At 37.6% G+C, this 25179-nt stretch overlaps 1 pseudogene; it reads right to left on the bottom strand.

The window, feature by feature from the left end:
- The window catches only part of LOC144319165 (ADP/ATP translocase 2-like), a 144735-nt pseudogene that overhangs the window by 19673 nt on the left and 99883 nt on the right, over nt 1–25179 (bottom strand).

Below are 25179 nucleotides of genomic sequence, written 5' to 3'. Positions count from 1 at the left end.
CATATTATTTCGCACAGATGTGAATATATCTCTAAGAAAAAGCTCCTCTGAGTAGAATTTCTGGTTCAAAGGGTATCTACATTTTTATTTTTGATAGATATTTCCAGAATGCTCCAAAGCCACATACCAATTACACTCCCACTAAAATGCCTGAGATTATCTACCCACAGTCTTCTGAGACAAATGTTTTCTAACTTGGATTTTTGACAATTTGATAAATTGAACAGTGTCATCTCCAGATACTTTAAACATACATTTTCTAATTATCAGTGAAGATGAATAATTTATAAATGTTTAAAAGCCAAGTCTAATTCCACCCCACTGCCAAATAACCACACACTTTTTTTTCTTTTTTCCTTTTCTTTTCTTTCTTTTGTTCTTTCCTTTTCTCTGTGAATCAGTCCTTCATTTTCTGTGCCCATTTTTTGTTTTCCTTGTTAGACTTTTTTTTTTTACAACTTCTAGTGAGACTTTATACATTAGAAAGATTAGTACTTTTGGGGATCCCTGAGTGGCTCAGTGGTATAGCCCCTGCCTTAAGCCCAGGGCATGATCCTGGAGTCCTGGGATCGAGTCCCACATTAGGCTCCCTGCATGGAGCCTGCTCTTCTCTCTGCCTGTGTCTCTGCCTCTCTCTCTCTCTGTCTCTCATGAATAAATAAAATCTTTAAAAATATAAAATCTTAAAAAAAAAAAAGATTAGTACTTTTGATATGAGTTGCAATATTTTTCCCATTTGTATATCTATATTTTGCTTATGTTTATTTTGCTATTCTAAAGGATCAGGTTTTTATTCTTAATCAGCCATATCAAGATATACCTAAATCCAGTTTTAGTTGAATAAATTTTTATAAAATATATAATCACCATAATAATCAAGGTGTAGAACATTTCAATCACTCTAGAAACTCCTTTTTTGCCCTTTTCAGAAATATGCCTGACTTTTAGTCTGGATACCGTTTTTCTGTCATTATAGACTAGTTTTGCCCATTCTAGAATATCATGTAAGTGGAATAATTCTGTATGTTTCTTTTATGTTTGGCTTCCTTTGACCTACATGATGCATCTAAGATTCATTCGTCTTGTTGTATGTATCAGTAGGCTTTTGTTTTATGTTTTTTCTTGTCACTTCTTATTGCTCAGTAGTATTCTATTATATAGATAAACCAAAGTTTATCAATTCACTTTTTGATAGTTTCCTTTCGGATTGTAATTATGACCAATAAAGTTTCTATGACCATTAATGTAGAAGTCTTATGGTGTATGCATGTTTTTATTTATTTTAGGTAAATATCTAGGAGTGAAATCCTTGTGTCATTAATAAGTGTATTTTAACTTTCTAAGATAATATCAAGTGGCTGAACCATATTACACTCTCAACAGCAATGTATGAGGGTCCCACACATTGGTATTTTAGGTTTTTTAATGTAGCCATTCTAGTTGGTACACAGTGATAGCTCATATTTTTAAAATTTGCATTTACCAGGATGCCTGGGTGGCTCAGTGGTTGAGCATCTGCCTGTGGTTCAGGTCATGATCCTGGAGTCCCAGGATCGAGTCCCTCATTGGGCTCCTGGCAGGGAGCCTTCTTCTCCCTCTGCCTGTGTCTCTACCTCTCTCTCTCTGTGTGTCTCTCATGAATTAAAAATAAATAAATAAATAAATAAATAAATAAATAAATAAATAAATAAATAAAAATAAATAAATAAATAATAAAATTTGCATTTACCTGATGGCTTTGATGTTGATCATCTATCATGTACTTATTGGCTATTCATACATCTTCTTTTGTGACATCTGGTCAAGTCTTTTGTCATTTTTTAAGTTAATTGTTTTTTATTGAGATATAATAGCTTATTGTGTATTCTGCAAGTCCTATATCACATGTACATATTTCCAATAAATTGGCTTACTTTTAAAATTTTCTTATCAGTTTTTTTGAAAAGTAGAAATTTCCATTTTGTTGAAGCCTGATGGATTATTTTATGTTTCTTATGTCATTACTAAGATTTCTTATCTCAAAGTCATGAACAGTTTTCTTATGTTTACTTCTCTGTGTTGTTGCTTTGTAGGTATATATTTTTATTTTACAGAAATAGTATTAGTTAACATTTTATTCTATTCTTACTATTTTCACTAAATACTCTAATGTTGGTAGCTATTCATAATACCATGCATATGTTTGACCTGTGGCTTCTGTTTAATATTTTATGAGGTGCCTCCACTATATATTACTACTGACAAAGAGGGTGGCCTATATGCAAATTAGACCATCTTTTTCCAGACCTTGAACCTTAATGGACTAGCTACAGCCCTACATACTCTGTTCACAGTTTTACTCATACAGTTCTTACATTGGAAGTGAATTTCCCAGGCACCTATCTATCTGTCTCTACCTTTAACACTCACATCTGTGCCAATACTATCTACCTTTAAATTAGTGCAAATGATTTTACTATCCCTCCATCCCTACTTCTGTCATACACCTGAAGAAGATACACATTTCTAGGTTAGTATCTCCATCCTGCATTCTAATTTCCTCCTGGTTTTTTTTCATCCTTTCTTATATCCTCATTTTCCATAACATTTCTAAAAGTCTCTCTTGCCTTTTCAAGCAGTTAGACAACAGCAGAAAGCCCTATATCCCCATCCTTTGTGAGTTTTCCTTACTTTTTTCAACAAGCCCAAACCTGACCTCTCCTTCACATTAATTCCCTTGTAGCCTTTTCTTTTCTTTTCTTTTTTCTTTTTTCTTTTTTTTTCTTTTCTTTCTTTTCTTTTCTTTTTCTTTTCTTTTTTTTCTTTTCTTTTTTCTTTTTTTTTTTGTTCCCCTGTAACCTTTTTACATTGTAGTCACTTTTTTCCTCCTATAGCAATGAGCCTTGAGATGAGCTAGGAGTCTTTCTTGTTTCCTATTTCCACTTCCAAGTTGTTCTTCCTCTGTCTTCTATGAATACTCCCAGCACTGAGTCTTTGCCAATTTGACTACACAGCCACAGTCTGTCCTTTTAGTCATCTACACACACCTCACATCATCTCTGTCCTTTATTCAAGGTTTTTCACTCCTGTCTTATTATCACATTCTTCACCACCACTCCTGTCTTAGTGCCTAATGACTACTGTCTCCACAGTTAGCATCACACCAACACCCTGGCATCATATTTCCATGAACTTCCTTCCTCTAATGTTCTTTTCCTGTTTGTCCTCTTCACACCAACCTCAGTCAGTCACTCACTGAACATGCTCCTAGAACTACCCATTACCAAATCTAGAACCCTTCCATGCACTCAATTTCGATTATCTCCCTCTCTGACTGCCATACCCCTTCTTATAAGCTAACTGCTTCTGGCACAAGATTCTGATAATCTTTCAACCTCACAGGGACTGTCAGTCCATGAGTACCACCAACATTTCCTGTGGCTTCAGTCTTATCTATTTAACCCTCTCCTTATCAAGATAAATTCCACAGGAAATCACAAATATATTCATTATTCTCTCTCACATGTCTTCAGTTCTGCTGCGTGCACTTCCCTCAATTCCTTGTAACTCCAACCTGGTGTAATCTTATTGTCCCCTTTCTCTGTTCCTACATGGTCTGCCTGAGGGCCTTTCGATCAAATGCACTTTCCCCAGACATCTGGAAGGGGTACTCCTTTCCTTCGATAAGACTTGACAAAAATATTATTTCCTTAAGGCCTTCTTTTTCCTCTTTTTAAATATTATAAGTACTCCTCCTTCACCCTTGGGTTTCCTATCTCCTTGTCTTCAGCTCTGCTGCATTTTCCTCCATAACAACTGCTACTTTCTAATATTCCAGGATATCATTTATTTTATTTATCTACTGTTGTCTCTTCCCTACCCTCTCACATACAAGATAGAATGTGAGCTCCAGGTACCATTGTCCACCATTTTTTTCACTTAGTATTCTCTGTTCCAAGGACAATGCTTGGTCCATAGAAGTAACTTCACAAATATGAAAAAAAAAAAAAAACTGTTCAAGAAATGAATGTGTGGGGCACCTGGGTGGCTCAATGGGTTAAGCAACAAATTCTTGATTTCAGCTCAGGTCATGACCCCAGAGTTGTGAGATCCAGCTCCTCATTGGACTCTACCCTGAGCATGGAGTCTGCTTAGGATTTCTCTCTCCCTCTCTCTGTCTGCCCCTCCCCTGTTCTCTCTCTCTTAAAAAAAAAAAAAAAAAAAAAAAGAAGGAAGGAAGGAAGGAAGAAAGAAAGAGAAAGAAAGAAAAGAAAGAAAGAAAGAAAGAAAGAAAGAAAAGAAGAAAGAAAGAAAGAAAGAAAGAAAGAAAGAAAGAAAGAAAGAAAGAAAGAAAGAAAAATTGCCCCCCAATAATGTGATTGCAGCACTTGATATGGACATAAGTGTGCCTTTCACTTTCTAGATAATTTTGAGGATTTTCAAGTGTTTTCCCAAAGTTGAAGCAACTCCTAAATGAACAAGTCAGTACTAAAACCTCAAATCTATAATTCTTTCCACAGCACTATCTAGCCACAGGGCAAATTTAATTTCATTAGATGCCTAAGTGTGAAAATATCTGTCCTCCAGTATTTGTGGTATGTTGTACTTTCATTAAAATATTATTACCACCTATTCATGTATTATAAATACAATAGGGAGACTGAGCAAGAAAAAACTTGTGACTCCAGATATCAAATTTTCTATAATAGAGAATGGATAATGAAACAAAATGATTCAATTCATTTTCAGGCTACTTTCAAAAAGGAGAGATAATATTATGAAATAAAATGTATGTATGTTCTTTTCTAGGTAAGATGATTTGCTATAATTGTCCTATTGGGATTTTAATAAGCTCTTAGAAGCAAAGGAAGTTTATTTTTAAATTAAAAAGTATTGTTTGTCTATCTTCCATAGCAAACCTCAGCAATTTACTTTGTTACACAATGTTCAACATAATACAAACCATTATTATAGATATAATACCTTGATTATACAAGGCTCAGTACTCTAGGAAGCTTAACTTTCTTGAGCCTATGCATGTAGATTTCTCCTGTACATAGCCACATATTGCAGGGGATTAATAGCTAGTAGAAATTTGATTTACGTTTAACATAACTTCATATTCATTTTGTACATTTCTTTCCAGATTACTAATCAAAACATCAATGGCTACCCTTAAAGGTATTAAATCAACATTATTTTTTTCCTTATCAATCTTAAACATCTTGATGCAATGTGCATAAAAACATATATTTCCTAAAACCTTTGCAGATGTGCATCTTTTTAGCAACACTTCCTCCTGCACAAATTTAAATTTAAAATAGTATTTAATTTAATTAATTAATTTTTTAAAGATTTTTATTTATTTATTCATGAGAGAAATAGAGAGAGAGAAAGAGAGAGAGAGAGAGAGAGGCAGAGACACAGGCAGAGGGAGAAGCAGGTTCCATGCAGGGAGGATCAGACCTCGAGCTGAAGGCGGCGCTAAACGACTGAGCCACCCGGGCTGCCCAGTATTTAATTTTAATAGGCAAAATAAGAAGACCCTCAAATAACAGCCTCTTCATGAGAAAGACAGGAAAGTTGGTAATATTTTCTCTAGTTTATTCTACTACTTGGTTAATGAAAGTAGCTATAGTGCCTAACTGCTTTCTAGAATGTAGAAAAATTATCAATAAGTTCTTTTTTATCTTTCTTAAAAATGGATCAGTTCAAGTCACCAACACTTTAAGACATTAACTACAGGATACATAAGTGAGTGGTACTTGAAATAAATGGACCTTTTTGAAAAACACATAAATCAGATTTAGGATCATCATTGAGTTTCAGGAAAAATGTTAATTTTGATAATATCAGACTAATTAGATTGTCACTCTTATGAGAATTGAAGGACTGATTCAAACTTAATTTACTATTTTTTTTCCTTGGCCTATAATTCTTAATCTAAACTTTCTTGAAATGTGGAAATTGGACAATGCCACCCAAGGTATAGAGATCCTAATCTCTGCAACCTGGAATGTTACCTTACATGACTAAAAAGAGAGGGCAGACCTGATTAAGTTAAGGATGTTCAGAATGTGAGGTTATCCCGTACTATCCGGCTGGGCACTACATGCAATCACTTAAGTCCTTAGTAGAGGGAGGAGAGAGATTTGGCACAGGAAAGACCATGTGACCTAAGTAGATGGAAGAAGAGGGGGGAAAGAAGGAAGTAGAGGCAGAGACAGATGGTACTTGGCTTGCTCTGGTGTTGGAAGAAGGGAACTGAGACAAGGATGACAGTGATGAAGTTTCCAAAGCCTGAAGAGACAAGGAAGTAAATTGTCCTCTGGAACCTCTGGAGGGAGTGTGGCCCTGCTGGCATCTTGATTTTGGCCCCATAAAACTGAGCTTAGACTTCCCACCTGCAGATTATAAAAGAATGCATTCCCATTGTTTTAAGTCATTGTTAAAGAAACCATAGGTAAGTAATACAATGAAACAATAACGTACACTAATGAAAAACACTAATACACTGACAAAAAGGGTCTACAACATAGTGGCTATTGGTGTGTCATCAACTGGAAGACTGTAAGACTCAACAGTAGCCTGCAACTCATAAATAACACACACACACACACACACACACACACACACACATATATATACACATACATACACACACATACATACATTCTGGGGATAAACCTACGATTTTGATGAAAAATGTTTTGTTAGGTTTTCATGAATACATGTTTTTATATTATAAATTTTATAATTGTATATGTACCTATTAACAGGTTTCAAAGAAGAAAAATAAAGATAAATACTTTGTTTCCTGCAATTCTATTTTAACTCTACATTCTTGCCTGTTAAGAACGCCTTAATTTTCTTTGTAACTTTTTTCCCCAAAGCTGATAAATATGATCACATAAGAGTGGATAGGATTTTAGTGATGCCAGCAGAAAAAGAAATGTATTCTTACTGTGTTATTGTACAAGCAGGGTACTTTCTGTTTAGGTATACATTAATTTTTAATACCTCTGGAAAACCAGGAGCTAGGCATTACTGGAATATCTTTTTTAGGCCCTAATGTCCTTTTCCCATGCTATCCCTTTCCTACCATCTACCATCTTACACACCTTGGGCATCTGCTAATGATTGGCATTTCTAAAATTTGCAGTTTTCTTTTTCATCTGGATAGATTTGAAAAAGCAGTTACTGATTCTTATGATATAAATAATACCAAATGTACTTTTGAAAATTTCTTAGGCAGTTGACTTCATATGATTTATGTTCCTCTATTCCTTGCACACCTGTGTCAAACATCTAGTTGCTCTCATCCTTGAAATGGTGCTTATGTGTTCTGCTGTGGTAGAGAGAGACACTGAGGACTACCCTTACCTACTGAAAGCCTGATTTTACTGCAGAAACCATTTACAATGATTTTAATTCTGATTTGAAGACTTCTCGAATTAATTTTTAAAGTTTCTGGATATTTGAGTGTGTTGGGGTTCAGGGCAATGTATCCCAAAATATGACATTCTTATATATTGCATTTTTTAAGCTAAGGTATGGGAGAAAAAGACATAAAACCCTTCTGTGAGAGATGCTCTTTCCCCCATACCAAGAGAAAAAGAAGCATCTATATCTTCAAAGATAAAGGGAAGCCAAGAGGAATTCTAACAAACTAAGCCTTAAGTGTCCACTATGCAATAAATATTATTATTACTTCATACTGGTTAACTTACCATATTCCTTTATGTCTATCTTTCACCAACCTTAAAGTAAAAACACACAGGCCCAACTGTTCCTATAGTCTTCATTTCCTTATGAAGGCTCCCACTTCATGTAAAATTTATAATAAGTAAATCTGTATGCTTTTCTCCTATTAATCCAGCTCTGTCATTTAATTTTTGAACCCAGCCAGGGACCCTAAGAGGGTCAAGGAAAACTCTTCCTACCCTCCAGGAGTAAATATCAGGAAGTACATGTAGAATCTTCATATTGGGTAAAGAGCGATGAGTCTAGTTACATGTGCTCATTGATAAGAAAAATGACAGGGGCATCCGGGTAGCTCAGTAGGTTAAGCGTCTGCCTTTGGCTCAGGTCATGATCTCACGGTCCTGGGATGGTGTCCAGCATCGGCTCCTTGCTGGGTGGGGACTCTGCTTCTCCATCTCCTTCTGCCTACAGCTCTCCCTGCCTGAGCCTGCTCTCTCACTCTCTCTCTCAAATAAATAAACACAAATCTTTAAAAAAATAAAATAAATAAAATTGACCAAATACACCTCAAGTGCCTCAGATTTAAGAATAATTTGATCATCTACCTTCTGTTTCCCAAAAAGATTTTAGAACTTTAATGTTGCTAATTATTTTCACTACCATTCAATATCTCCATGATTTTATTGTGAAAGCTTCAGTATCTAAGCCTATTTAGCATCTCAACGTGTAAAATAATAAGGCATTTGTGATCACTTTTCAGGAAAAGGGTAGAGTACCCAAATTACCCTTTCTCATGATGCTTCCTTTCTCTTTAGGCTAGACAGACCAGAAACAAACAAATAGACGCAATAGTGTGGAAGAAGACAGTAAATGCTGTGACAAAAAATAAGGCATAATAGGGACTCCTAATCTTCCACTACAGTTCACACTGATACTCCTTTATCTGAGGAAGTAGCTTGCTGTATCAAACAGTTCCCAGTTGAGGTAAAGTATAGTCATATGATGGCACTTCATTCACAGAAATGTGAGCAGAAATTATGTGTATAGCCCTTAGATCTGGCCCCTAAAAAGCAGCAAAATAAAACAAAACAGAAAACTACTTTGCTCTCATGGTTTTCCTGCTCATAAAACAGGTCACAAAAACAAGTTCTTACTTGTAGTGATGGCAATGACTCCAGCAAGTTTGCAAGCTCCATATTGAAAATGCTATAGCCTAGCCCCACTCAGCCTGAGACTTTGAGCAAAGTCGTAGAGGAAAGTCATACCATGGACATGTTCGTATGCTCACTGTTAAGTGAGTAAATTATGAACTTCTATCATGTTTGGGTCTATGTGACATACCATTGCAGTGACCCAAAGTAAGGGAAGTGGCATTTCACCCAGGCTGGTTAGAGAAGCCTCTCTAACAGAGTTGGGCTGACAGCACAAATGAAAGAGAGGTCAAGTCATGCATCCATCAAAAGAGGAGTGTAGCTACCAAAGCAAGAGATAGCTGCAAAGAACTGGGGGCAAGGGTATATTTGTCAGTTTTGAGGAAGAATAAAAAGGACACTATTGCTGAAGCGCTGGCCTCAAATAGGAGGAAATGAGGTGGAAGAGATATCATGTGTCGTGTCATACAGAGCTTTGAAGACCATGATAAACTTTTTGGATTTCATTCTTCATTAGATGGAGATCCAGAGATATAGCATAATCTAATTACATGTAGAAAATCCTCTTTTGGGTTGATAATTTAATACAGGAGGCAGGTGAATAATTAGAAGGATATTCTAATATAAGTAATTAACATTATAATTTTCCTTGTAAACACTGCTTTACCTTCATCCCATAAATTCTGATATGTCTTTTCCTTTTTAATTCAGTATAAGTGTTTTTAAAATTTCTTTTGGGACATTGGATGGCTGGGTGGCTCAGTTAGTTAAGCATCTGCCTTCGGCTCAGGTCATGATGCCAGGGTCCTGGGATCTAACATCTTGGGATCCTGGCTCAGAGGGGAGCATCCTTGTCCCTATCCTACTGCTCTTCCCCCTCACTCATGTATGTTTGCTATAAATAAATAAAGAGATAGATGATAGATGATAGATAGATAGATAGATAGATAGATAGATAGATAGATAGATAGATAGTTGATAGATAAATCTTTTAAAAATGTTTCTCTTGGGACTACCTTTTTGGTTCACGCATTACATAGAAGTGTATTGATTAATTGCTAGCCCTTTAAGGGGATTTCCATCTATCTTTCTGTTTATTCATTTTAGTTTAATCCATTGTTATCTGAGAAAGTCCTCTGTGTGATTTCTACTTTAAATTTGTTAAGATTTGTTTTGTGGCCCAGAATATGGTTTACCTTGGTGCATATTCCATGTACACTTGATAAAAATTCTTATTTTATTGTTGTTCAGTAGAATATTGTATAATTTTGGTCAAGTTTGTAGATAGGTTTTTGGGGTCTGCTATATCTGATTTTCTGTCTACCCTTTTGATCAGTTATTGAAAGAGGAAAATTAGAAGTCTCCAATTTTGATGGTGGTTATTTCTTTGATTTTCCCTTTTTATTCTATCAGATTTGCTTCATGTATTTGAAGCTCAGCTTTTTGTGTCCAAACACATTCAGGATTTTTAAATCATCTTAGAGAATTGGTTACTTTTTCATAATGCAATGTCCCTCTTTATCCTTGATAATATTCCTTGTTCTAAAGTCAGCTTCATCTTATATTAATAGAGGTTTTACAGCTTTCTTTTCATTAGTATGCACATGACATATTTATGGGGTGTTTGAAGGATTTGGGGGCTGATCAAGGGAAAAGCTATGACCATGAGGTGGCAACTTTATTGGGTAACACTCTGACATATTTGTATTGTAGGGGCTAGGGAACTACCCATAGGCTGCTCAGGGAGGCTCATGTGGGGTTGCTACTCAGAAGGGAAGGCAGGGAACTCTCAGGAGAGAGCGGGTTTATGAGTCTAGGTGATAGCATGTCAGAGTGCTGCAGAAGGACAGCAGTAGCTTGGGGTTTTTATGTCCCAGGGCTTATCCTATCTATTGTTAGCAGATGTTGCTGAGGGTTCATGAGTATGCAAAGAAGGCAGGCTCTGAATGGCTAAAAATCTGCTTGTTTGGGTTATTTCAAAAGCAACCAGATATGTAAATATTTTAGTTCAGCACCCAATGGCTTTTGAGCTAATGGGTTGCAGCCTGCAGTAAGGAAATAAACAACCTAGGGACTAATATACCAAAACCATCTTTTTGCCTTATTTATATAACAATCCATCCTTGGTCCCAAGTTGCCCTATAATCTAAAGCCTATGTTGTTTTGGAGTGCCTGAATGTGAAGCCAGTGATAAGGCATTTCTAATACCCAGCATCCTAGAAGAGCACGGATGAGGATTTCAAAACTCAGTCACAGTCTGCCCTTTCCATGGGAAAACCAGGAGAATAGGTAAGAAAAGAAAAGGATCAGTCCCATCCACTAAGTTAGCAAAGTGTTATGGTGGCCGATTTGGTGTGTGGCCTGGCTACCTGTGAAACTTGGTTTTCATTATCTACCCACATGGAGCAAGAAGTGTCAAAAGTGCATGGACTCCTTTCTCAAGTGGTTCTCGGGTGAAATCCTTAAGGATAGACTGGAACTCAGGGTGTGAGAGGACACATGTTTTCTCTTCCAAGGGAGAATTGGCTTCTCCTTTTTTTTTTTTTTTTTTTTTTCCTTTTCTATTTTTATTTCTCTTTGTGGGATCACCAGCAGAGAAAGTAAATGATCCCAGTCCTTGGTGATACCACCTTCCTCTCCAAGGTCTTCCCTCTTGTCTCCTCTCACTGGTTCCCACCTTCCCTCTGGTCTACCCCAGGAGCTGGACTCCATTCTTCTCTCTGGGAGGTACCCTTGCTGCTGTGAGCAGGGTCCAAGACATGTCTCCTGGTTTGGAGCACTCCTTCCACAGGATAGCCACCTCCTTAGAAGTCTGAGAAGAGGGGGGAATAGAGACATATTGGATTTAGTCACTTTAAATAATGCTTTCCCTGATCAGCCCAAGGGTTGGGGCCCTGACAGCACATCCAAGAAAGAGAGGAGCAAAGCCCTGTTAGCTGTTTACAAAGGCACCTCTCCTTAATGATGCTTAGGAGGCCAATCTTGACCTGCCAGCCCTGCCTCTTGGGCCCTTTCATCTGCTAGTGGATTCCCTAGGGGCAGGATGTCCACATCTCAGACAATCTCAAACTACCAGCCTGACTACAAAGTGCTCCTCTTGCTATAGACTATTACAAGGTCAGGGACGACCTACCCTTGGTCTGGAAGCATGTACCCCCCTCCTTTTGCAAGTAAGCCCATAAATCTTAAAATTTCCAGTGGCTGCCTGGTGTGGTGGGGGCATGCCACAAAGTACACTGTGCGGTTTGAATCACAATAGGCAGAGCTAGGAATACTCGGGGAAAATTAAATATTTGTGAAATTTGGATCAATGTATGAAATAACATTCTAATAACAGTAGTGATTAAAATCTGTGATAAGCTCTCTTTGAAGAAACTTTGCCAGGAAATTGGAGATAATTTCATTATTCTACTAGTAGCTTAATCAGAGTTATCTGAAAAAATTTCTTTACAATACTAACACTAATAATGTGCATGTAATTTATATCAGACTTCAAATTATGTCAAATTATGTCATTTTAACAATTGTAAGCAAAACAATTGTAAATAACATACTCACACTGGAAAAGAACAAAAGATCAGTCCCCAACACTGACTTTTCTTAATGTTGTCTAAATAGCATCTTCTTTTTGCTCTTTTTTTCTTATATTTATTTTCTTATATTTACTACCTAATCATTTTATGATAAACATTTCTTTTATTTTTTCTTTTATTTTTTAAACCACTCACTTTTTTATTACATTTTTAATTTAAATTCATTTTGCCAACATATAGTATAACACCCAGCGCTCATCACATCAAGTGCCCTCCTCAGTGACCATCACCCAGTCACCCCATCCCCCACCCACCTCCCCTTTCACAATCCTTTGTTTCCCAGAGTTAGGAGTCTCACAGTTTGTCTCCCTCTCTAATGTTTCCCACTCAGTTTCCTTCCTTTCCCTTATAATCCCTTTCACTATTTCTTATTAAACATTTCTTTTACAATAAAATCCAGAGAGATGCCAGCTCAAAGGTCATATATAATGTACTATATCTATAATAAATATAAATATATATATTTATATTTATTTATTCTATTTGCTTTGGGTATTATGCCAAAAGAATGCACTTATCTATAAAGGAAGTGAAATAAATTATATACCTTATAAATTCTCTGAAAATTAATAAATATTTTGCAAATCCAAATCTGCAGCCAAAATAACTAATACTCATATCATACTAAGTCTCTGAATCCATTCTAACTATTTAATCTTCACAGCAACCCTGTGATGTGGGTGTTATTTTCTTCTTGTTATTCAGATGAAGAAACTGAGGCACAGAAAATTAAAATACCTTGCTCAAGGTCCCGATAGATCAGTGACTCTACTTTGGGAGTCAGTTTTGAGAATTTGTGATTTTAAGCACTCCTCTGAATTATCTCCATATTGGGATCCCTGGGTGGCACAGTGGTTCAGCACCTGCCTTTGGCCCAGGAGACCCAGGATCGAATACCATGTCCGGCTCCTGGTGCATGGAGCCTGCTTCTCCCTCTGCCTATGTCTCTGCCTCTCTCTCTCTCTCTCTGTGTAAATAAATAAAAATTAAAAAAAAAAACTTTTGAATTATCTCCATATAACAAACATAATCATTGCAAAAAACTGTATCAGTATCAACAGATTTGTGTATTAATTTCACATAAATGATCTCTTTTCTCAACATTACATTACTTACTTTAAAATCAAAATGAGGTCTTGAGCGCCTGTTATTGCTACGCAAGGCACTGTTACTTGAGGGTATTAAAACCTACTAGTGATCGCTACTTCTTCTTGCAGATATGAGATATTCACAATACTGTAAATCATATTCAAAACATTCTGAAGCCAAAAAGCATTTTCCTCACTTTGCAGATAAGAAGTTTGAGTCTCAGAGTGCTTTTAGGAAACTTTTCTAAAAGCATGTGGCTACTAAGTGGCCTTGCTGGCACATGAGCTCAATATTTTGAGCCTGGTTTCTTCCTTTCTGTTATATACCAAAATGTTCCAGGTTTCTATCCTTAGAAAAAAAAAAAAAACTCCACTGAGATTGTCTTTCGACCCTCAGTGCTCTCTGAACATGCTCAGGGGAAACCATAACTGCTATCATCAGATGTAAATTCCAAGAATAATAATCTCCTTTTTTACTATCTTCTCCCTTTCCTCCATTATGAAGTTGTAGTACAGAAAATATGATGTACATAGAACAAAAAAACTTTTTAAATACCTCCATATTTCCTCACTCTTATTCCACTTGCCTTTTAAGGTAATGCATATGCATTTTCCAGGTACAGATATCATATTATGTCTTTCTTCTGGTATTTAGTATTAAGCACTAATCTACCGTTGAAGTCAAATCCTTGAGAAGTTGTTACAATTTGTGTTTTTAAATATTATTACATTTAAACTGAGTATTTAGATCTTGAACATTTTAGGATTCACTTTCAACTTCATGGTTTCATTTATGTATTTTTAAAAATTATTTGCCACTCAGAGCATGTGAAAGGATGATTAAACATCAATTTGAGCCAGTTCTAGCAAACGGTTCATTCTCCCAATGCAGTGTGCAGCCATGTGTGTCTATGACTTCTGGTTTAGAGTTCCCAGAGAACACTGGATGATTGAATTTGTGCTTATCAGATTGAAGTTTGAAAAATTTAGTGCCATTAGATTGATTTTTTTTTTCAAAAAGTACATTTATATATATTAAAGCCTAACTTGAAACCCTTAAAAAGTAGCTCCAGAGTGAAAACTTACTGTTTTAGTTATGAAGCTTCTGGCTTAAAAAATGAATTGATAATTTTTCTTGATATATATGAAGTTTTTATAAATAGAATATGTCTATATGTGCTAATTTTCTTAAAAATACAAAAATTCCTGTGTTACCTCACCTTGCGTGTGTGTGTGTGTGTGTGTGTGAAACAAAATCAAAGAAAGTCTAACTTGGATCTTTGTAGATAAGCAAAAAATAGATTCCTGATTACATTCTAATACAACATAACATAGTTTTAAGAATATTAATTGAGGAGATGACTTGTGGTTTGAAGCCACAAATTCCACCCTAAATTTCCATGCTTCACAAGTATATTAGAAACAAAGGAAAACATGTGGTTCTTTAAGATCAAGAACAAGTTAACAATATCCACAATCCCTGCTTCTATTCAACATTGTACAACAGGTACTACCCAGTGGAGTAAGGAAAATAAAGCAGAAATGAAAGTGTATCAGGATTGGGGGGAAAAAAACTGTGTAATTATTCACAGGTAATAGAAATTTAAAGTCAATATCACATACTCAACTCATTTATATGTACAGGCATAAACAATTAGAAAATTAAATATATTTTAAAACTAGTATTTGTAATGAATAACAAAAGCTAAAGAAACCAGGAATAAATCTAACATATTTTAAAGACCTATATGTACACAATTTTAAAAATTATTGAAAGACTTCTGTGAAAACCTAAATATTCATGGACATGTAGGTTTAATATTGACAAGATGCCAATTCCCTTCAAATGTAGTATGATGAAGACATTTAAAATTGAAATCCAAAAGGATTTTCTGAAGAACTTTTCAAGTTGATTTTAATGATTATATATTGAAAAAGAAGTTTTCAAAATAGCCAACACATTCCTGAAGGGGAAAGATTACAAAGAAATACCTGCTTATTTAAAAATTTTACTAATCACTATAGAAGATCGAAAGTACTTTGCTTTTATGTGGGAAGAATTGGAGTAAAATTTACTTTTTTCTCCTGTGACTATATTCAACTTTCATAGGTTCTGCATCGCACTGGTATACTCTAGGAATGGCATTATGTTAATAAAATTTGGTGGACAGAAGGTAGTAGGTAACTTAGATGTCTTCAAGTGTTCCAAAGAGTGGATTGCATGAAGCTTTTAGGGGTCTATGGTCTGGAGCATGTGGTAAAAATAAAGTACCCATGAACTGTACTCCCTGTCATTAAAAAAATTTGTTTCTTTAGATTTTGGAGGCAACATATACCAAACCAGGGGATACTGTTCCAACCTACTTATCATGTGACTAAGAAGTCTCAAGTGAAACACAGAGGAAAAGAAAACGTGGTAATAGGTTCAGGCTGCAGTGCAAGATGCGTTTATGGGTGCCATTATGTCCCAAGAAACCAGTGTGTTAGAGATGTCACATTTGCATAAGGATGCTGTGTGGAGTCCTTGGTAAACCCAATAGCAGATGTCCAGAAAGGTTATAGGGAAAGACAATGCCATTTGTGACAAAAAGCAAAACAAACAAACAACATGAACCACATTCTTTTTTTGTAAAAGAAGTCCCACTGTGCTGGGTTCCTCTCCATGGGACCTGTGTTCTCCCTTTTAGGTTGTTTTTTTTTTTTTTTTTTTTTAAGATTTTATTTTATTCATTCATGAGAGACAGAAAGAGAGAGATAGAGAGAGAGAGAGAGAGAGGCAGAGACACAGGCAGAGGGAGAAGCAGGCTCCATGCAGGGAGCTCAAGGTGGGACTAGATCTTGGGACTCCAGGATCATGCCCTGGGCTGAAGGCAGCACCAAACCACTGAGCCACTCAGGCTGCCCTTAGGTTGGGTATTATCAGATCTACTGAATGTAAAGCCTCCAGAACAGAAAAGCAAGCTTTTGTGCAATGGAAATAGAATAGTATGAATTGGACTTGATCAGATCCAGGAGGCATGCATGAGTAAAACTATATGATTACATGGTGTGCACGCGCACATACACACACACACACACACACACACACACGTTTTATTTCAGCCACTGATTTTGGAGGAAAATTTTGAAAATGAAAGAGGGAGAGTGTGTCTTTAGAATCTTATGACAGATGTTATCCAATATATGAAATTGCAATTAAGAAACAGGAAATGAGGATCCCTGGGTGGCACAGCGGTTTGGCGCCTGCCTTTGGCCCAGGGCGCGATCCTGGAGACCTGGGATCGAATCCCACATCAGGCTCCCGGTGCATGGAGCCTGCTTCTCCCTCTGCCTGTGTCTCTGCCTCTCTCTCTCTCTCTGTGACTATCATAAATAAATAAAAAAATTAAAAAAAAAGAAACAGGAAATGAAGAGTTGTAGACATTTTATTAACTTCTTTTTGCCCATTATGTTTAGATTTCTTTAAATATCGAGTCCATGTGCAGTCTGCAGTCTACTTAATAACTAAATTAAAAAAAATAACTAAATTCAAAGATTATTAACATGTATTTGTGATAAATCTAGCACAAATTTTGTCCAACTTAATATTCATAGCATTGCTTTTTTTTTATTCTTTATTATGCCTTGATTATCTGTTCATTATGTTAAGGCACATTTAAGGTCTAGCAATTAATCTAATAAGTGAGTCACCACTAAATATAATTATTAGCATTTTAAAGTTATTGTTTCCTTATATGAAAAAAATTTATTATTACAAAACTGAATTTTAGCCTATACATATTCTTGTACTTTCTAAATGACTTACTCTTTGTGAGGTCACATACCCAGGAAGTTTCTTTGTCCAAAATGACAAAATAAATCACCATGTAGAAAGAATCAAAAGATCTCATAATAGTCTAAATTAATACTATAACATGCAAATAGAGCTAATGTGTTTTACTAGATGAGAATCAGTCATATGTTGTAAACCTAAAGAATTTGTGTGTATTTTCTTTCTTACCCAGAAATTCAGAGTAAATGTGAGTTGGTGGAAGAGGAGCCACTAGCAAGATAGCAAGCACATGGTGAGAAGCAAGCATGTTGATGAGCGAGAGGAGGTGGGAGACAGCAAAAAGATCAAGGATTTAAAAAGCATGCAAAGCAGGAGAGAGGAGCAGGATGGCGGAAGAGTAGGGTCTCCAAATCACCTGTCTCCACCAAACTACCTAGAAAACCTTCAAATTATCCTGAAAATCTATGAATTCGGCCTGAGATTTAAAGAGAGACCAGCTGGAATGCAACAGTGAGAAGAGTTCGCGCTTCTATCAAGGTAGGAAGACGGGGAAAAAGAAATAAAGGAACAAAGGCCTCCAAGGGGGAGGGGCCCGCGAGGAGCCGGGCTGAGGCCGGGGCGAGTGTCCCCAGGACAGGAGAGCCCCGTCCCGGAGGAGCAGGAGCTGCACCGACCTTCCCGGGGGAAAGGGGCTCGTGGGGAGTTGGAGCAGGACCCAGGAGGGCGGGGATGCCCTCGGGCTCCCTGGGACAGTAACAGAGCAACTGCGCGCCCAGGAGAGTGCGCCGAGCTCCCTAAGGGCTGCAGCGCGCACGGCGGGACCCGGAGCAGCTCGGGGGGGGGGGGGGGGGGGCTCGGGCGGCGGCTCCGCGGAGGGGGCTGCACGGCCCCGGGAGCAGCTCGGTCGGGCTCGGGCAGAGGAAGAGGCTCCGTGCAGAGGGGCCTGCGCGGTTCCAGGAGCAGCTCGGAGGGGCTCGGGTGGCGGCTCCGCGGAGGGGGTTGCGCGGCCCGGGAGCGCGAATCCACCAGCGCAGGCTCCGGAGCACAGGGCGCCGGGACACAGCCCAGGATCCCGCCTCCCCCGGGACAGGCAGAGGCCGGGAGGGCCCAGGACCGCGAGGACGCTCCTGCCCCAGCTGAGCAGATCAGCGGCCCCGCCCCGGAGCCTCCAGGCCCTGCAGACGGAGTTCCTGCCGGAGCTGACTCCAGGTTTCCAGAGCTGCCCCGCCACTGGGGCTGTTCCTCCTGCGGCCTCACGGGGTAAACACCCCCCACTGAGCCCTGCACCAGGCAGGGGCACAGCAGCTCCCCCAACTGCTAACACCTGAAAATCAGCACAACAGGCCCCTCCCCCAGAACACCAGCTAGACTGACAACTTCCAGGAGAAGCCAAGGGACTTAAAGTACACAGAATCAGAAGATACTCCCCTGTGGTTCTTTTTTTTGTTTTTTTTTTTGTTTTGTTTTGTTTTGTTTTGTTTTGCTTTTTGATTTGTTTCCTCCCCCACCCCCCCTTTTTTTTCTCCTTTCTTTTTCTTTCTCTTTTTCTTCTTTTTTTTCTTTCGTTTTTTTTTCTCTTCCCTTTTTTTTCTCTTTCTCTTTTCTTTCCTTCTTTCTCTCCTCTCTTTTTCTCTTTTTCCCAATACAACTTGCTTTTGGCCACTCTGCACTGAGCAAAATGACTAGAAGGAAAACCTCACCTCAAAAGAAAGAATCAGAAACAGTCCTCTCTCCCACAGAGTTACAAAATCTGGATTACAATTCAATGTCAGAAAGCCAATTCAGAAGCACTATTATACAGCTACTGGTGGCTCTAGAAAAAAGTATAAAGGACTCAAGAGACTTCATGACTGCAGAATTTAGAGCTAATCAGGCAGAAATTAAAAATCAATTGAATGAGATGCAATCCAAACTAGAAGTCCTAACGACGAGGGTTAACGAGGTGGAAGAACGAGTGAGTGACATAGAAGACAAGTTGATAGCAAAGAGGGAAACTGAGGAAAAAAGAGACAAACAATTAAAAGACCATGAAGATAGATTAAGGGAAATAAACGACAGCCTGAGGAAGAAAAACCTACGTTTAATTGGGGTTCCCGAGGGCGCCGAAAGGGACAGAGGGCCAGAATATGTATTTGAACAAATTCTAGCTGAAAATTTCCTAATCTGGGAAGGGAAACAGGCATTCAGATCCAGGAAATAGAGAGATCCCCCCCTAAAATCAATAAAAACCGTTCAACACCTCGACATTTAATTGTGAAGCTTGCAAATTCCAAAGATAAGGAGAAGATCCTTAAAGCAGCAAGAGACAAGAAATCCCTGACTTTTATGGGAAGGAGTATTAGGGTAACAGCAGACCTATCCACAGAGACCTGGCAGGCCAGAAAGGGCTGGCAGGATATACTCAGGGTCCTAAAGGAGAAGAACATGCAACCAAGAATACTTTATCCAGCAAGGCTCTCATTCAAAATGGAAGGAGAGATAAAGAGCTTCCAAGACAGGCAGCAACTAAAAGAATATGTGACCTCCAAACCAGCTCTGCAAGAAATTTTAAGGGGGACTCTTAAAATTCCCCTTTAAGAAGAAGTTCAGTGGAACAGTCCACAAAAACAAAGACTGAATAGATATCATGATGACACTAAACTCATATCTCTCAATAGTAACTCTGAATGTGAACGGGCTTAATGACCCCATCAAAAGGCGCAGGGTTTCAGACTGGATAAAAAAGCAGGACCCATCTATTTGCTGTCTACAAGAGACTCATTTTAGACAGAAGGACACCTACAGCCTGAAAATAAAAGGTTGGAGAACCATTTACCATTCGAATGGTCCTCAAAAGAAAGCAGGGGTAGCCATCCTTATATCAGATAAACTAAAATTTACCCCAAAGACTGTAGTGAGAGATGAAGAGGGACACTATATCATACTTAAAGGATCTATTCAACAAGAGGACTTAACAATCCTCAATATATATGCTCCGAATGTGGGAGCTGCCAAATATATAAATCAATTATTAACCAAAGTGAAGAAATACTTAGATAATAATACACTTATACTTGGTGACTTCAATCTAGCTCTTTCTATACTCGATAGGTCTTCTAAGCACAACATCTCCAAAGAAACGAGAGCTTTAAATGATACACTGGACCAGATGGATTTCACAGATATCTACAGAACTTTACATCCAAACTCAACTGAATACACATTCTTCTCAAGCGCACATGGAACTTTCTCCAGAATAGACCACATATTGGGACACAAATCGGGTCTGAACCGATACCAAAAGATTGGGATTGTCCCCTGCATATTCTCGGACCATAATGCCTTGAAATTAGAACTAAATCACAACAAGAAGTTTGGAAGGACCTCAAACACGTGGAGGTTAAGGACCATCCTGCTAAAAGATAAAAGGGTCAACCAGGAAATTAAGGAAGAATTAAAAAGATTCATGGAAACTAATGAGAATGAAGATACAACCGTTCAAAATCTTTGGGATGCAGCAAAAGCAGTCCTAAGGGGGAAATACATCGCAATACAAGCATCCATTCAAAAACTGGAAAGAACTCAAATACAAAAGCTAACCTTACACATAAAGGAGCTAGAGAAAAAACAGCAAATAGATCCTACACCCAAAAGAAGAAGGGAGTTAATAAAGATTCGAGCAGAACTCAACGAAATCGAGACCAGAAGAACTGTGGAACAGATCAACAGAACCAGGAGTTGGTTCTTTGAAAGAATTAATAAGATAGATAAACCATTAGCCAGCCTTATTAAAAAGAAGAGAGAGAAGACTCAAATTAATAAAATCATGAATGAGAAAGGAGAGATCACTACCAACACCAAGGAAATATAAACGATTTTAAAAACATATTATGAACAGCTATACGCCAATAAATTAGGCAATCTAGAAGAAATGGCCGCATTCCTGGAAAGCCACAAACTACCAAAACTGGAACAGGAAGAAATAGAAAACCTGAACAGGCCAATAACCAGGGAGGAAATTGAAGCAGTCATCAAAAACCTCCCAAGACACAAGAGTCCAGGGCCCGATGGCTTCCCAGGGGAATTTTATCAAACGTTTAAAGAAGAAATCATACCTATTCTCCTAAAGCTGTTTGGAAAGATAGAAAGAGATGGAGTACTTCCAAATTCGTTCTATGAAGCCAGCATCACCTTAATTCCAAAGCCAGACAAAGACCCCACCAAAAAGGAGAATTACAGACCAATATCCCTGATGAACATGGATGCAAAAATTCTCAACAAGATACTGGCCAATAGGATCCAACAGTACATTAAGAAAATTATTCACCATGACCAAGTAGGATTTATCCCTGGGACACAAGGCTGGTTCAACACCCGTAAAACAATCAATGTGATTCATCATATCAGCAAGAGAAAAACCAAGAACCATATGATCCTCTCATTGGATGCAGAGAAAGCATTTGACAAAATACAGCATCCATTCCTGATCAAAACTCTTCAGAGTGTAGGGATAGAGGGAACATTCCTCGACATCTTAAAAGCCATCTATGAAAAGCCCACAGCAAATATCATTCTCAATGGGGAAGCACTGGGAGCCTTTCCCCTAAGATCAGGAACAAGACAGGGATGTCCACTCTCACCACTGCTGTTCAACATAGTACTGGAAGTCCTAGCCTCAGCAATCAGACAACAAAAAGACGTTAAAGGCATTCAAATTGGCAAAGAAGAAGTCAAACTCTCCCTCTTCGCCGATGACATGATACTCTACATAGAAAACCCAAAAGTCTCCACCCCAAGATTGCTAGAACTCATACAGCAATTCGGTAGCGTGGCAGGATACAAAATCAATGCCCAGAAGTCAGTGGCATTTCTATACAGTAACAATGAGACTGAAGAAAGAGAAATTAAGGAGTCAATCCCATTTACAATTGCACCCAAAAGCATAAGATACCTAGGAATAAACCTAACCAAAGATGTAAAGGATCTATACCCTCAAACTATAGAACACTTCTGAAAGAAATTGAGGAAGACACAAAGAGATGGAAAAATATTCCATGCTCATGGATTGGCAGAATTAATATTGTGAAAATGTCAATGTTACCCAGGGCAATATACACGTTTAATGCAATCCCTATCAAAATACCATGGACTTTCTTCAGAGAGTTAGAACAAATTATTTTAAGATTTGTGTGGAATCAGAAAAGACCCCGAATAGCCAGGGGAATTTTAAAAAAGAAAACCATATCTGGGGGCATCACAATGCCAGATTTCAGGTTGTACTACAAAGCTGTGGTCATCAAGACAGTGTGGTACTGGCACAAAAACAGACACATAGATCAGTGGAACAGAATAGAGAATCCAGAAGTGGACCCTGAACTTTATGGGCAACTAATATTCGATAAAGGAGGAAAGACTATCCATTGGAAGAAAGACAGTCTCTTCAATAAATGGTGCTGGGAAAATTGGACATCCACATGCAGAAGAATGAAACTAGACCACTCTCTTTCACCATACACCAAGATAAACTCAAAATGGATGAAAGATCTAAATGTGAGACAAGATTCCATCAAAATCCTAGAGAAGAACACAGGCAACACCCTTTTTGAACTCGGCCATAGTAACTTCTTGCAAGATACATCAACGAAGGCAAAAGAAACAAAAGCAAAAATGAACTATTGGGACTTCATCAAGATAAGAAGCTTTTGCACAGCAAAGGATACAGTCAACAAAACTAAAAGACAACCTACAGAATGGGAGAAGATATTTGCAAATGACATATCAGATAAAGGGCTAGTTTCCAAGATCTATAAAGAACTTATTAAACTCAACAGCAAAGAAACAAACAATCCAATCATGCAATGGGCAAAAGACATGAACAGAAATCTCACAGAGGAAGACATAGACATGGCCAACATGCACATGAGAATATGCTCGGCATCACTTGCCATCAGGGAAATACAAATCAAAACTACAATGAGATACCACCTCACACCAGTGAGAATGGGGAAAATTAACAAGGCAGGAAACAACAAATGTTGGAGAGGATGCGGAGAAAAGGGAACCCTCTTACACTGTTGGTGGGAATGTGAACTGGTGCAGCCACTCTGGAAAACTGTGTGGAGGTTCCTCAAACAGTTAAAAATAGACCTGCCCTACGACCCAGCAATTGCACTGTTGGGGATTTACCCCAAAGATACAAATGCAATGAAACGCCGGGACACCTGCACCCCGATGTTTATAGCAGCAATGGCCACAATAGCCAAACTGTGGAAGGAGCCTCGGTGTCCATCGAAAGATGAATGGATAAAGAAGATGTGGTTTATGTATACAATGGAATATTACTCAGCTATTAGAAATGACAAATACCCACCATTTGCTTCAATGTGGATGGAACTGGAGGGTATTATGCTGAGTGAAGTAAGTCAGTCGGAGAAGGACAAACATTATATGTTCTCATTCATTTGGGGAATATAAATAATAGTGAAAGGGAATATAAGGGAAGGGAGAAGAAATGTGTGGGAAATATCAGAAAAGGAGACAGAATGTAAAGACTGCTAACTCTGGGAAATGAACTAGGGGTGGTAGAAGGGGAGGAGGGCGGGGGGTGGGAGTGAATGGGTGACGGGCACTGGGTGTTATTCTGTATGTTAGTAAATTGAACACCAATAAAAAATAAAAAAAAAAAAAGCATGCAAAGCAGACAGTAATTATATGGCTCTTGGGATTTCTGCAGTGATGTAATGAAAGGCAAATGGTTCTTGAAATCTCAGTCTTCTCTGAGGACTCCATCATGTGACAACAGTTTCACAGATTCAGAAAAACCTCAACTTCAAATTCTTAACATCTCAGTTCAACAATCAAACTCAGTAACGTTCTTAAAAATTTGCTTCAGAGTGACATGACTACATATTTATTCTGAGATAATAAGTAAATGTAAACACAAAATTTTATTCATAATTTACATTCACAGAAATAAGCATGGCCCTCATGTGCAACTTTGTAATGTCCAATTTGACATTCTAATACATGAAAAAAGGGGAAAGGAATCTCATTTATTCAGCATCATGAGAGAATACTAAATTTTCCGTAATTTTCCAGATATCTATTTATTTCAAGGGCAAAATAATCTTCATATTCTCATATTAAGTATTATTTATTTTTTTCTCATCTATTCCAATACTTATTTTAAAAAGTATGCTAAACATAGTTTAGTATTTTCCATTTTTTTCTTTTGAAACATCTTTTTTATCACCTTCGTTGTCATTGCCAACATTTAATTCAGAACTAAATGATTAACTGCAACGTCATGTAGAATTTTCCACATTCATTTCCCTGTGTCTGCCTTCTTTAATATTCCCCCATTCTCAGAGTCATATAGCATATGCAGCACAGTAAATTTTGTATTTAACTCAATGATATTTTGTAGTGCTCTTAGTATTTTATGAATATTAATTTTGACTCTCTGACCTGTAACTATACCATATACTCCTTAAAGGCAAAGGTAATAGCTCTCATTATTTAATCAGTACTCTATTTCTTTTAAATCCTAGAACAATATTCAATACATAATGCCTTCTGAATAAATAACTATTTTATGTTTAAATTCAATTACTGTAATCCAAAAAATATCTTACACTAGCTTCATATGAATAATTTCAAACATGCTAAAGCCACAAACTCTTTGATGGAATGAGACATATTTAAACAAGAAAAAAGTTAAGCATAACTGCTTTCATTGAAATGGGTTAGGGGTAACAGAGCCCTCACATTTTCCTTGCTTTCAAACAGATTGCCTCTGATATACGTGAGTTTTAAAAATGTCTTTTCTATAATATGTAGTCTTGCGAAATTCCAGTATTGATTGATTAACAGTTTCGGAATATAAGGATGTCAAAAATATAAAAACACTGTGA

The sequence above is a fragment of the Canis aureus genome, chromosome 8, assembly GCF_053574225.1.
Source record: "Canis aureus isolate CA01 chromosome 8, VMU_Caureus_v.1.0, whole genome shotgun sequence".
Taxonomy (NCBI): Eukaryota; Metazoa; Chordata; class Mammalia; order Carnivora; family Canidae; genus Canis; species Canis aureus.
The sequence above is the reverse complement of the archived record's forward strand: the minus strand, read 5'-3'. Positions and strand labels throughout refer to the sequence as shown.